At 40.7% G+C, this 14,031-nt stretch overlaps 1 long non-coding RNA gene across 1 annotated transcript in view; it reads left to right on the forward strand.

Moving 5' to 3' along the window:
* Nucleotides 1–5,553, forward strand: part of LOC140739309 (uncharacterized) — a 78,475-nt gene extending 72,922 nt beyond the window's left edge. The window contains exon 3 of the long non-coding RNA XR_012101599.1: nucleotides 5,476–5,553. This is a non-coding gene — a long non-coding RNA (uncharacterized lncRNA). The remainder of the gene's footprint in view (nucleotides 1–5,475) is intronic.
* The last annotated feature ends 8,478 nt before the right edge of the window (nucleotides 5,554–14,031 follow it).

Below are 14,031 nucleotides of genomic sequence, written 5' to 3' on the forward strand. Positions count from 1 at the left end.
TGCGGAGCAGTTGTCATACCAAGGTGTGATGTATCCAAATAGGGTGCTTTCTACAGTGCATCAATAAAAATCAGTGAGAGTCAAAGGGGACCTGCCAAGTACCTTTAGCCCCCTGAGGGGGTAGAAGGGCCGGTGCGCTCTCTTGGCCGTGACATTGACATGGTTGGACCAAGACAGGCTATCAGTAATGTTCACTCCTTGGAACTTAAAGCTCTCAACCCTCTCAAGTTCAGCATGGTTGATGTAAACAGGGGCTTGTGCACGTCCCCTCCTATGAGGACAATGAGCAGCTCTTTTGTTGAAATAGAGGCAAAGACTGATGTCATGACACTATGCTTTTAGGCTCTCTATCTCCATCCTGTACTCTGACTCATCATTTTTTGTGATAGAGTCCACCATTGTGGTATCATCTGCAAATAGAAGGATGGATTTGGAGCAGAATTTAGCTCTGCATCCATGGATGTGTTAGGAGTAGAGGAAGGAGCTGAGTGTGCAACATTTAGGGGCACCAGCATTGAGGATCATCATGGTGGAGATGTTGCTGGTTGCATTCTGTTGGTCAGGAAGTCAAGAATCTCAAGAGTGAGACAGTCCAAACACATTAGCATGGACAAACTTTGTTTTCAGGATGTCACATATCTCACTGATGACTGCCTCAGAATGCACTGGTCATCTGAAGGATCCAGGGAGCATGCAGTATCTCTGAAGACTCTCTAGGAATAAGGTCATCACTGATGTCTGTATCTTTGCCTTCTGCTCCTGAATCGCCAATCTTTCCAAGGTGGTGCACTATGAATTTCCTAAACATGCCAGCTGCATCAACATTGAGGCACCTATTAAGTGAGAACTCCAGCATCTACTGTTGGGTGGGGGGGGGGGGGGGAAATGAATGTGCTGCCCAGTCCTGATATCAGAGGGGTATCTACTTAAAAAGTGAGAAAAGCAAGAAAGTAGCATGAAGTTCTTTCTGTTTTTTGTTGTCTCTTCTGTAATGGCTGAATGGAGAGCATTTGTTGAAGGTAACAATGAGAAGGAGGCATGACGTGGTATAAACATATTCAGCAGGACTGCATAGATAGGGGTGTACCTATTAAAAAAATTGCAGTAATGTGATGCTTTGGGTTGAGTGAAGATAGAAGATTAAGAGCAGGTACCATTGGCGTATTCGATATATTTAGCTGTGATATTGTATTAGTTTTTCCTCATTAAATGAGACCATTGAATGATTTTCATTACTCAATACAAAAAAGTAGAGCTCTGCTTCTCCTAATATCTCCAGAAACACCCACTTAACATCACATGCAAGATCCTTCCAGAGAAGATTTTGTTCCTGCGTGCCCTTACACCTCTCAGCCTGATTTCCAGCAATGTCAGTGAACTGAGAGGCAACCTTTGTTTTATTTTCTTCTGTACTGCACAGTCATATCTCACTCTGTTCATTTTCTAGTCTAGTAAATATCAATGTAAAGTTTACAATGTCTCTTTAAATAATGGAGTTGAAGTTGATTCATACATGTAATTAGCAGCCTAATTGCTGAGGAAACCAAGAAATAATATATTAATTCAATGGATAGGTTAAAAAGCCTCTGGTGAAATAGATGCTGTAACTTCTATTTCTCTTGTACCAAATGACCCTGACACTGTCAATGAGTCACTGAATTAAAATTAACCTAAAACTCCTGCAGATCCCACACTCATCTGTAAAACCCCAAATCCCATATGTTTTTGATCTCCTTGGTAACTTATTCTGTCTCCTTCAAAACCTTGTCCTGAAATACACATCTTGCACTACCCCATTGAATTTTTAGAAAACTTGGATCTCTATAAAGTAAGTTTATTCCCATCATTACCCACTGGTTGATGCTGATTTTCCTCTACAGTTTGAAACTTATAAACCAAATAATTTTTTGAATCCCATCTGAAGCCAGATGGAAAAATATTATAATGTCTGTTGGTTTCCTTAACATCATTTCCACATTTGTAGTTAAGACTTGATATTTTTTCCCTTTTTGCAATCAATAACAACCAAAGAAACATCTTAAAGTCCTATCAGTTATGCATCCCAAGAGATCAGTAGTTTGTGACATCGCTCCCTCCTTTACTCTCTGTATACCTATGACTGTGTTGCCACCGACAGCTCCAATCTGCTAATTAAATTTGCTGACGACACTACACTGATTGGCCTAATCTCAAATAATAATGCGGCAGCCGACAGAGAGGAAGTCATCTCTCTGACACAGTGGTGTCAAGAAAACAACCTCTCCCTCAATGTCGCAAAAACAAAGGAGCTGGTTGTGGACTACAGGAGGAATGGAGAGAGGCTAACCCCTATTGACATCAATAGATCTAGGATTGAGAGGATGAACAGCTTTAAATTCTTCAGCATAACCATCGCCAAGGATCTCATGTGGTCTGTACATATCGGCTGTGTGGTGAAAAAGGCACAACAGCGCCTCTTTCACCTCAGACAGTTGAAGAAGTTTGGCATGGCCCCCCAGATTCTAAGAACTTTCTACAGGGGGACGATTGAGAGCATCCTGACTGGCTACATCACTGTGTGGTATGGGAACTGTACTTCCCTCAATTGCAGGACTCTGCAGAGAGTGGTGCAGGCAGCCCAGCGCATCTGTAGTTGTGAACTTCCCACTATTCAGGACATTTACAAAGACAGGTATGTAAAAAGGGCCCAAAGGATCATTGGAGACCTGAGTCATCCCAACCACAAACTGTTCCAGCTGCTATGGTACCGCAACATAAAAGCCAGGACCAAGTGGCTCTGGAACAGCTTCTTCCACCAGACCATCAGACTGGTTAATTCATGCTGATGCAACTGTATTTCTATGTTATATTGACTATCCTGTTGTACATAATATTTATTATAAATTACTATAATTGCACGCTGCACATTTGAACAGAGACATAATGTAAAGATTTTTACTACTCATGTATATGAAGGATGTGAGTAATAAAGTCAATTCAATTCAGTTCAATTCAATTCATACTCAGACCATCCTGTCTGGCACCAACAATCACTCCATGGTCAGTTACTTAAATCAAACTTCTTCTCCGTTTGATGTTTGGTCTGAACAACAACTGAACCTCTTGACCATGTCCGCATGCTTTCATGAATTGAGTTGCTGCCACATGATTGGCTGATTAGATATTTGTATTAAGGAGCAGGTGTACCTAATAAAGTGGCCACTGAGTGTATTTTGATTAAGAAAACTTTGCTGAACACACTTGACAAACTCCATCCGATCCAGTCCTTTTACGTTAAGAGAGTCCCAGTCAATACATGGACTGTTAACAGTTAAAATATGAAACATGGAAACATAGAAAATAGGTGCAGGAGTAGGCCATTCGGCCCTTCGAGCCTGCACCGCCATTCAGTATGATCATGGCTGATCATCCAACTCAGAACCCTGTACCTGCTTTCTCTCCATACCCCCTGATCCCTTTAGCCACAAGGGCCATATCTAACTTCCTCTTAAATATAGCCAATGAACCGGCCTCAACTGTTTCCTGTGGCAGAGAATTCCACAGATTCTCCACTCTCTGTGTGAAGATGTTTTTCCTCATCTCGGTCCTAAAAGGCTTCCCCTTTATCCTTTAACTGTGACCCCTTGTTCTGGACTTCCCCAACATCGGAAACAATCTTCCTGCATCTAGCCCATCCAATCTCTTTAGAATTTTATATGTTTCAATAAGATCCCCCCTCAATCTTCTAAATATGAGCTTGTTCTCTCATTTTACAAGATATTCTGAGTAACTAATGCCTTGATTCTAGTTTACAGAACAAAGTATTAAACTTGATTTTAAATTCTGCTTTTGTTGCACAAAAAACTAATGTCCGTGGTTTCAAAGACATCCAATAGCAAATAACAATAGATAGCATTTGATGTGTCTGATTTTGTTGCTAAAATTGCTCAATGGGTTGAGTATAATGCAATATTGATTCTTAACTGTAGATCAATTCTAACAAAAAATATCTGTTGGTTTCACACAAAGTAACAATGGAAGAAATATTATAAGGAATACAACCAAAAGTTTCTCCTATTAATGACATTTTGCATACATTTCATTCCAGAATAATCAATAGGCTATATGTTTGATAGTTAGTGGAGAAATTTGGGTGGTCAAAAAGAAGATTCTATGGCCATAAAAGAGACACCAAGATGGTGTGTTGCCTCCCGGGTGCTAGGGTCCATAAGGTATCGGAGAGGCTGCAGGATCGGAATACTTTGAGAGGTTGGTCATGACTAGACTGAACTCCTGCCTCAGCAAACTGCCCATTGTAATTTTCCTATAACCACAACAGGTCAACGGCAGACCAACCTCAATGCTCTCCACAAGGCTTTAGACCACCTGGACAACACAAACCCCTATGTCAGGATGCTGTTCATCGACTGTAGCTCAGTATTTAATACCATCATTCCCAAAATCCTGATTGAGAAGTTGCAGAATCTGGGCTTCTGTACCTCCCTCTGCAATTGGATCCTCAACTTCCTAACCGGAAGCCCACAATCTGTGCGGATTGGTGATAACATATCCTCCTCGCTGACAATCAATACTGGCACACCTCAGGGGTGTGTGCTTAGCCCACTGCTCTACTCTCTATATACACATGACTGTGTGGCTAGGCATAGCTCAAATATCATCTATAAATTTGCTGATGATACAACCATGTCACCTGGTGGTGACATCAGGTGGTGACGAGAGGGCATATAGGAGCAAGATATGCCAACTAGTGGAATGTTGCCGCATCAACAACCTGGCACTCAACATCAGTAAGATGAAAGAGCTGATTGTGGACTTCAGGAAGGGTAAGACAAAGGAACACATACCAACCCTCATAGAGGGATCAGAAGTGGAGAGAGTGAGCAATTTCAAGTTCCTGGGTGCCAAGATCTCTGAGGATCTAACCTGGTCCCAACATATCGATGTAGTTATAAAAAAAAGCAAGACAGCGCTATACTTTATTAGGAGTTTGAAGAGATTTGACATGTCAACAAATACACTCAAAAACTTTTATAGTTGTACCATGGAGAGCATCTGACAGGCTGCATCACAGGACCAAAAGAAGCTGCAGGAGGTTGTAAATTTGGTCAGCTCCATCTTGGGCACTAGCCTACAAAGTACCCAGGACATCTTCAGGGAGTGATGTCTCAGAAAGGCACCGTCCATTATTAAGGACCTCCAGCACCCAGGGCATGCTCTTTTCGCACTGATACCATCAGGAAGGAGGTACAGAAGCCTGAAGGCACATATTCAGCAATTCAGGAACAGATTCTTCCCCTCTGCCATCCAATTCCTAAATGGGCATTGAATCTTTGGACACTACCTCACTTTTTAAAATATATGGTATTTCTGTTTTTGCATGCTTTTAAAAAATCTATTCAATATATGTAATTGATTTACTTGTTTATTTATTATTATTATTTTTATTTGTATTTGTTATTATTTTTTCTCTGCTAGGTTATGCTCTGCATTGAACTGCTGCTAAGTTAACAAATTTCACGTCACATGACAAGGGGAAGAGGTCCTCCTACACAGTGAGTATATAGCGATAGGAAAGAGGCTACAGAGAAGGAACTCCAAGGTTGTAATCTCCAGATTACTCCCTGTGCCAGGGGCTAGTGCAGGTAGGAATGGGGTGACAGCACGGATGAATAAGTGGGTGTTTTTGATTTGCTTTTTTAGCTGGTTCGACACAACACTGTGGGCCCAATAGCCTGTTCCTGGGCTGTACTGTTCTATGCTGAAATATTTTCTGTCAAATCAAGTTATAACACTGAGGAATGCTGCTTCTATTGATCTGCTTGCCAATCGTGGAAAATAATTAAACATACAAAAATTAACAGGCTTTGGATCCCTGCACCATAAAATAGAAAGAAGCAGCACCATGAAATATCAGTAATTAGTCTGTCTTGTACTTCATTTAAAATTAGTTAACCTCAAAGAATTCCCACTTCTATAGCAGTTCTGATCACTTGTAGGGAAAATCTACATCCAAATTGCACATAAGAAGGAAGAAAATAAGCAACGTAATATCCATTTTAGTTAACTAACTAATTCTGGAATGAATTGAAATGCCATTAATCTTATTTTTCCTCTCAAGTGATTTACAAACTAATTAAATGTTTTGGATGCTTTTCAAAGATTAATATTTCTTTATTCCTTTATCAAGTTCTCTGTCAGTCTCATTGTTATTACAGTTACACTGGTGAACATTCACAGATGGAAGTATATGGTAAGGAAAATTACTAAGCCAGGAAGGTAAAAAATACAAGGAAATTCTGAGATAAGATTAATTTAGTTTTCATAGTGAAGAACAAAAGATTGTAAGCTACTGCCACCTGCAGCCCATTACAAGAAATAACAACCGATATACAAAGAAATGAAAACTATATAAACAAATTTATATTTTTTCTAGAAAACTTAAAACTCAAAGAAATAAGACACTTGAACAATAAGTTACCTAAACACAGGTTGTGCAACATGCTGGAAATCTTGAGCAATGCATACAAAATTCTGGAAGAACTCAGCCAGCCAGGTAGCATCCATGGAGGAGAATAAAATGTTACAAACATGAATACAAATTCCTAAAACCTAACATAATAATCAAGTTGCTAACCTCTGTATCCCAAAATGAGGAGAGTGCTGTGTCTGTAGACATGTAATGTCACTGCAAGGGGAAGCAGATTCATCCCGTTTACAGTGGTGTTGACAATTTCAAACAATAGTTGCCAGCGATGGATCTGGCCTGGCACCCAAAATTCCCAATTCCCACACTGACTTGCGCTGACCTCAGGTACCCAGAAGAAGCCTAAGGAGTATTGGAGGTATGTCAGATGGCATAGTCCCGCAGAATATATGGACAGCCTTTGACTTGGATGCAAAGCTGTCGTGGAGTTCCTTCTCATTTCGAAATTACTGAAGCCGTTTTTCACTGTTGCCGATATACAAAGAAATGAAAACTACTTAAATTGTCGGAAATAATAAAAAAATTTATATTTTTTCTAGAAAACTTAAAACTCAAAGAAATAAGACACTTGAACAATAAGTTACCTAAACACAGATTGTGCAACATGCTGGAAATCTTGAGCAATGCATACAAAATTCTGGAAGAACTCAGCCAGCCAGGTAGCATCCATGGAGGAGAATAAAATGTTGACATATCACTTTCCAACTTGTACTCCTTCCCCTCCCCAAAACTTTTTATTTTGGCTTCTGTCCCCTTCCTTTCTAGTACTAATGAAGGGGTTTGGCCCGAAATGTCCACTGTTTATCCTCCTTCATAAATAAGTTACCTTTTTCTCCTATTTCTCAGGCTAGGAATTGAAAGCAATACTGAAGAACTCAAGCAAGAGATGGGTCCACCACTGGACTCCACATTCATGTTAATGTACTAGTGATGATGTAGCTGAATGCTGGTGGTTCCTTCCATAATTGTTGCTGTATACACCGATAGACAAGGTGGATATTTTATTAATCAAAACAGCACTCACTACAGGGGTTAGAAAAATATATTGGTATAGAATCAGATTGATATTATAAAGAAGGAAATTTGTCCCAAGATCCCTTTGCTGGTATTTCGATAGATCTATCTAATTAATCCTATTTTTTTGTAAATTTTCCAATACATCTGGAATTGTTCCCCTTCTAGTTTCCCTCCAGTTTCTTTTTGAAGTCATTATTTAATCAGGGTTCACTTCATATCATAGTTATTGTGTTTTTTCCTCAAGTCACAAATTTTTCTCATGCCCCTTTTCTACTGTATTTATGACTATGAGGCTTAGTACAGCTCCAGTGTCATATTTAAGTAACACTCTTCTTGGCCAAGTCAACGGCAGTGATGAATCAGCATGTAGGAAGAAGATTGAAAATCTGGCTGAATGATGTCACACCTTCTCACCCAACATCAGGCAAACCAAAGAGCTGATTATTGAAAACAGGAGGTGGAAGCTAGAGGTCCAAGACACTGTTCTCATCAGGGTCTTATTATTTAAGTGGATCTGTCCTGGGTCCAGTACATATGTGTCATTACCAAGAAAGCACAGCAGCACCTCTGGCATCTTTCCCCCTTCCCTTCCGGTCCTAATGAATGTGTCTTGGCCCAAAATGTCAACAGTTTATTCCATTCTATAGATGCTGCCTGACCTGCTGAGTTCCTCCAGCATTTTGTGTGTGTTGCTTTGGATTTCTAGCATCTACGTTATCTCTTGTATTTATGACACCGTGCCTCTACTTTTTTTTTAAGAGGCTTGTAAAGATTCTGTAAATCATCTAAAACTTTGAAAAACTTCCATAAATACACAGAGGACAGTATACTGACTTGTTGTATCATGATCTAGAATGGAAACACAAATGCCCTTGAACAGAAACTCCCACAAAAAGTAGTGGATACAGCCCAGTCCATTGCAAGTAAAGCCCTCCTCACCATTGAGCACATCTACAAGGAGCACTGTCTCAGGAAAGCAGCATCTATCATCAAGGACCCTGTCATGGTCCGGTCTGTGAAGTCCACGTTCCGGTTCACTGTCCGGTCCGTGGACTCTGGACCCCAGGTCTTCTGGCTGTCCATTGTTTCAGTTGGGCTTAATCACAGGCACGGTTCTCATATTGGGGCTAGAATATAAGTGGCCCTGGATTTGAGTGTGGTAGCTGATCAGATGGCAATTGGGAGGCAGGCCAGGGGAGAGGAGGACATGTTTTCTGCTTTGGTGGTGCATGTGTGAATGTGGTTTGGAACTTGTTGAGGGAAAGAGAGTGGGGAAGGAGTGGGAATTGCTAGGAGGGGGTTGCCTGGGTCTGGTAATGGTAGACAAGGTGAGAGGAGGGGCTGAGGGAAAGAGAGTGGAGAAGGAGGGGGATAGGGATTTGGGATCAGAAGTAGGCAGCTGGGGAGAAATGGATTATTGTGAAGGGAGAAATAAAGGGAATAAGGAGATAGTGAGGGGATGGATGAATGAAAACCAAGACAAAGGGAATAAAAGAATAAGAAATGACAATGGAGAGAGTTCTGAAAGTGAGGAAGATGAACAAGTTCAGAGAAGAGGTGCTGTCATAATTAGGTTTAATGAGAAGGCGCAAGGACACATGAAGAAAATTAACCCGTTTGTGCTAACAACAACTCTGGCAAATAAGATAGGGGAAATAGTATTTGCAAAAGTCCTTAATGATGGCAATCTATTTGGTAAGATGTGCGAATGAGGAACAACTTGAGAAAGCACTCAAGCTAAAAGAGATAGGAAAATGCAAGGTGGAATATACAGGGAGGGTGGGAGCACAAAATGGTGGTTGTAAAGGAGTGATCACGGGTGTACCAATGAGTATAAACATGGAAGAGTTGAAGAGGAATATCAAAGGGGGGAAAGTAATTAATGTTCTAAGACTGAAAACAACAAAGGAGGGAATGAAAAAGGAAAGTGAAACAGTATTGATTGAATTTGAAGAAGAAAGAGTTCCAAGGAAAGTGTTCCTGGGTTTCATGAGTTACCCAGTAAGGGTATATGTGCCAAAGCCATTGAGGTGCTATAATTGTCAAAGGTTTGGACACATAGCTAAAAACTGTATAAGGCAGAGGAGATGTGCTAGATGTGGGGATGATCATGAATATGGAAAGTGCGGAACAGGAGTGCAACCAAAATGCTGTAATTGTGGAGGAGCTCATAATGTGGCGTATAGTGGGTGTGAGGTTATGAGACGGGAGAATAAAATTCAAGAGATAAGAGTGAAAAGAAAGATCACATGCAGAAGCTGTAAGAATGTCAAGAGAACAGAGTAATGCTCCTAATGACCAGAGAGCAATAGGGATGCAAGAGATGCAGCGAAGAGTAAATGACAGGATTTATGTGGAAAAAAAAGCTCTAGTAACATTCATGGCAGGAGTCATTAATAGTACGGCAGAGGTAAAGTCAAAAAGTGACAAAATTCAGCCGGTGGTCAAAGCAGCAGTAAACCATTTAGGGTTAGTAGGACTGACATGGGAAGAAGTGAGGGAGAACCTCACTAATCAGTCAGACCAGGAAGTGTCATAGGTTGGTTAGTACTCATTATGGTGATTCTTTTGCAATGGAATGCAAGGAGTTTACTGGCCAATGGCCAGGAATTTAAGGACTTTATTAAGGAAATGGTTGTAAAACCGGATGTAGTGTGTATTCAGGAAACTTGGTTGAAACCAGCTTTAGACTTTGTGGTGCATGGGTATACAATGATAAGGAAAGATAGAAATCTAGGGGGAGGAGGAGGTTGTGCTATGTTAATCAATCAAGGTATACCGTATAGCGTACTGGAAAAAGGAGACGATCAGGAATACATAGTGGTGGAAATATCGGAGAGAGGGGAGGGAGTGGTTATAATTAACTACTACAATCCATGTAAGAGGTTGGATTTGGACAGCCTACTAAGGATACAAGGACAAAATAGACATAAAGTAGTGTGGTGTGCAGATTTCAATGCTCACAGCACAATATGGGGGGATCCAATTACAGATTCAAATGGAACGGTAATTGAAGATTTGATGGAAGAAAGGGATTTGGTATGTATGAATGATGGTAGAGGAACAAGGATAAACATAACAACAGGAACTGAGTCAGTATTAGATATTACGTTAGTGTCTAATGTCTTGGCTGGCTTTAGTAACTGGGGAGTTTGGACTGCTTCAACAGTAGGCAGTGATCACTACCCAGTTTTATGTTCAGTGGGTGAAAGAGTTGAAATAAGACCAGATGGGGGAGTCCCAAAGTGGGTGTTTGGAAAAGCAGAGTTCCAGAAGTTAAGTGAAGAAGCATTGACAAAGATTGACATTTCTGGAGATATAGATGAATTAAACAGTCGGGTGACTTCAGCAATTATTATGGCAGCAGAAGGATCTATACCCAGGAGTAAAAATAGCATGAATAGAAAACTAGTGCCATGGTGGACAGAGGAATGTTGTCAGGCTGTAAAAAACAGAAATAGAGCATTCAGGCTAGTTAAAAGAACCCATAATATGCAGCATTTGATTCAGTATAAGAAGGCACAGGCAGTGGTGAGAAGAACTATATGTCAAGCTAAAAGGGCAAGTTGAAGGAGTTTTTGCAACAAAATAGGAAGAACAACGCCTGTGGGAGAGGTATGGGGAATGATTAAGAGGATGGGGGGAGATAGAAGGGATTGGGAGTATCCAGTAATGATATCTGAGGAGGAAACAGCAGTCTCCAGCAGGGATAAGGCTGAGATCATGGCCAAGTCATTTGTAAAGATACATAGTTCAGAAAATTTGTCTGAAGAAGGGAGAAGGAGAAGGGAAAGAACAATGAGTCAATACCCAGGTGTGTTAAACAGGAGGAAAGAAACAGATGATATAATTGATGACCCACTTACTTTGGCAGAAATGGTGAGAGCAATAAAGAGATCGAGACCAACCTCCACAGGGAAAGATCTAATATGCTGTGTTATGCTAAAAAATCTAGGAGAAGGAGCGCTCTTGAAGTTACTGCATTTTTATAACAGAGTGTGGGAGGAGGGAAGATTACCAAGTGCATGGAAAGAAGCAGAAGTAATTCCAATAAGGAAACCTGGCAAGGATCCGTCAAAACCCACTAGCTACAGGCTAATAGCGCTAACATCAAATATATTAAGGTAATGGAAAGGATGATAACTGAAAGATTATCGTATGATCTTGAGAGAGAGGAATGCTGGCAAGTTATCAGAGTGGTTTTAGGAAGGGAAGGAATTCCATGGACTCAGTGATAAGGTTAGAGACTGAAATAAGAAAGGCCCAGGCAAATAAAGTATCAGTAGCTGCAGTGTTTTTTGACATTGAAAAAGCCTATGATATGATGTGGAAGGAAGGATTATTAATTAAACTGCACAAGATGGGGGTTGGGGGGAGAGTTTTTAATTGGATTAAAGATTTTTTGTTTGGTAGAAAAATTCAAGTTCGGATTGGATCAGAATTATCAAAACAGTACATAGTGGGAAATGGCACACCTCAGAGTAGTGTGATTAGCCCGTTACTTTTCATCATTATGATCAATGATGTCTTCACAAAGGTACCAGTGGATATAGGTAGGTCACTGTTTGCAGATGATGGGGCCTTGTGGAAAAGAGGCAGGAACACGGAGCATATAATCAGGAAACTACAAGGAGCAATTGATGAAGTGGTAGAGTGGGGTTATGATTGGGGATGTAGATTTTCCGTGGAAAAAACTCAAACTGTATTTTTCACTAGGAAAAGAATTGAAGTAGGGAAGAAGTTAAGGATGTATGGGATTGAATTAGAAAGGGTTGGATCATTTAAATTTCTGGGAGTTATATTTGATTCACGATTGACATGGGCAGACCATATCAGGAAAGTTGAGGAGAAATGTAAAAAAGTAATAAACGTGATGAGATGTTTGACTGGTAGGGAATGGGGAGCAAGTTGTTCAGCATTAAAGAGAATGTATGTGGCTTTAGTAAGATCTGTGTTGGATTATGGAAGTGTAGCATATGGATCAGCAGCTAGGTCTCTTATAAGGAAACTGGATGTGATTCAGGCTCAGGTTTTGAGAGTGTGCAGTGGGGCTTTTAAAACATCACCAGTATCAGCCCTGCAGGTAGAAATGGGAATAATGCCTTTGGAATTAAGAAGGATGCAATTAATGCAAACTACTGGGTTAATTTGCAGGGACACAATGATTCTCACCCTGCTAAAGGAGTGTTGCAGGAGTCCTGGGAAAATGGGAGGTTTCAGAGGGAAAACTTTAGTCGGGTAGGGAATGATATTGCTAGATCATGTGGAGTGTTTGATCTAAGGATAAGTCCTTCAGTAGTTTATCCGGTTGTAGCTCCATGGAAGCTGGTATGGCCTGACGTAGACTGGCATTTGTTAGAGGTAAAAAGGAAAGGAAAGTATAAAACTGATTTGGTAAGTGCATTTAACTGTCATGTGATGGAAAAGTATAGTGATTATACTCAGGTCTATACAGATGGTGCTAAGGAACCTGAGACAGGAGTGACAGGTTTTGGGGTGGCTATACCAGCAAAAGCAATTGCAATCAGCAGAAGAACATCTGATAAGTTAGCGGTGTATACAGTGGAGATGATGGCAGTGTTGGTTGCGTTGCATTGGGTGGAGAAAGCTAGACTAGTCAAAGCGTTGATATGCTCAGATTCATCTTCAGTACTAGCAAGTTTAAGGTCTTCTCACTCAAACAGCCGGCAAGATGTACTTCATGAAGTCCTTCAGTCAGTCACAAGAGTTGAAAATCAGGGAGGTCAGGTTAAATTTCTATGGGTTCCAGCTCATTTAGGGGTGAAGGGCAATGAAAGGGTGGATGAGTTGGCAAAGAGGGCAATAAAGAAAGAAAATATAGAAATGCACATTAGTATCAGTAAAGCAGAGGTTAAGTGTGTAATATGGGAAAAAATTAACCAAATGTGGCAAGAAAGATGGGACAGGGAGGGGAAAGGGAGGCATTTATATCAAATACAAAAAAGTGTTGCAGGTACTAGAGTAGGAAGTAGATACAGAAGAGAGGAAATTGTGTGGACTTGGTTAAGGCTGGGGCACTGTGCACTAAACCAAACATTGAAATTGATAGGGAAACACCAGACAGGATTGTGTGCGGAATGTCAGGAAGAGGAGTCAGTAGAACATGTAGTTCTGAGTTGCAGGAAGTATGGGATACAGAGAGAGATGATGAGAATTAATCTAAGGGAATTGGGGGTGCAGGAATTCACATTAAAAGGGTTGCTGGGCATGGGCGAGAGAACATAGGTCAGGGTATTTTTAGCTTTCTTAAGGGGTACTGGGGTTTTTTATAGGATATGATGGATAAACAGAAATAGGGTACTAGGATGGGGAGGATAAAGTGTAGGTTAGGGTATGTGTATGTGTACAATTGGGTGAAGGGATTTAGAAAGTGAGTCTATCGCATACTCCGGAGCAGAAGGAGGCGGTAATGCACCATTAAGCTGGGTGCCAACCGCCGTAAAACAAGACGGAGAGAGAGAGTGTGTGGTAGTTGGTTTGTCTTGTCAGTATCCTGTCCTTGCCTTTGT

This window comes from Hemitrygon akajei, chromosome 15 (assembly GCF_048418815.1).
Source record: "Hemitrygon akajei chromosome 15, sHemAka1.3, whole genome shotgun sequence".
In the NCBI taxonomy this organism is placed as follows: domain Eukaryota; kingdom Metazoa; phylum Chordata; class Chondrichthyes; order Myliobatiformes; family Dasyatidae; genus Hemitrygon; species Hemitrygon akajei.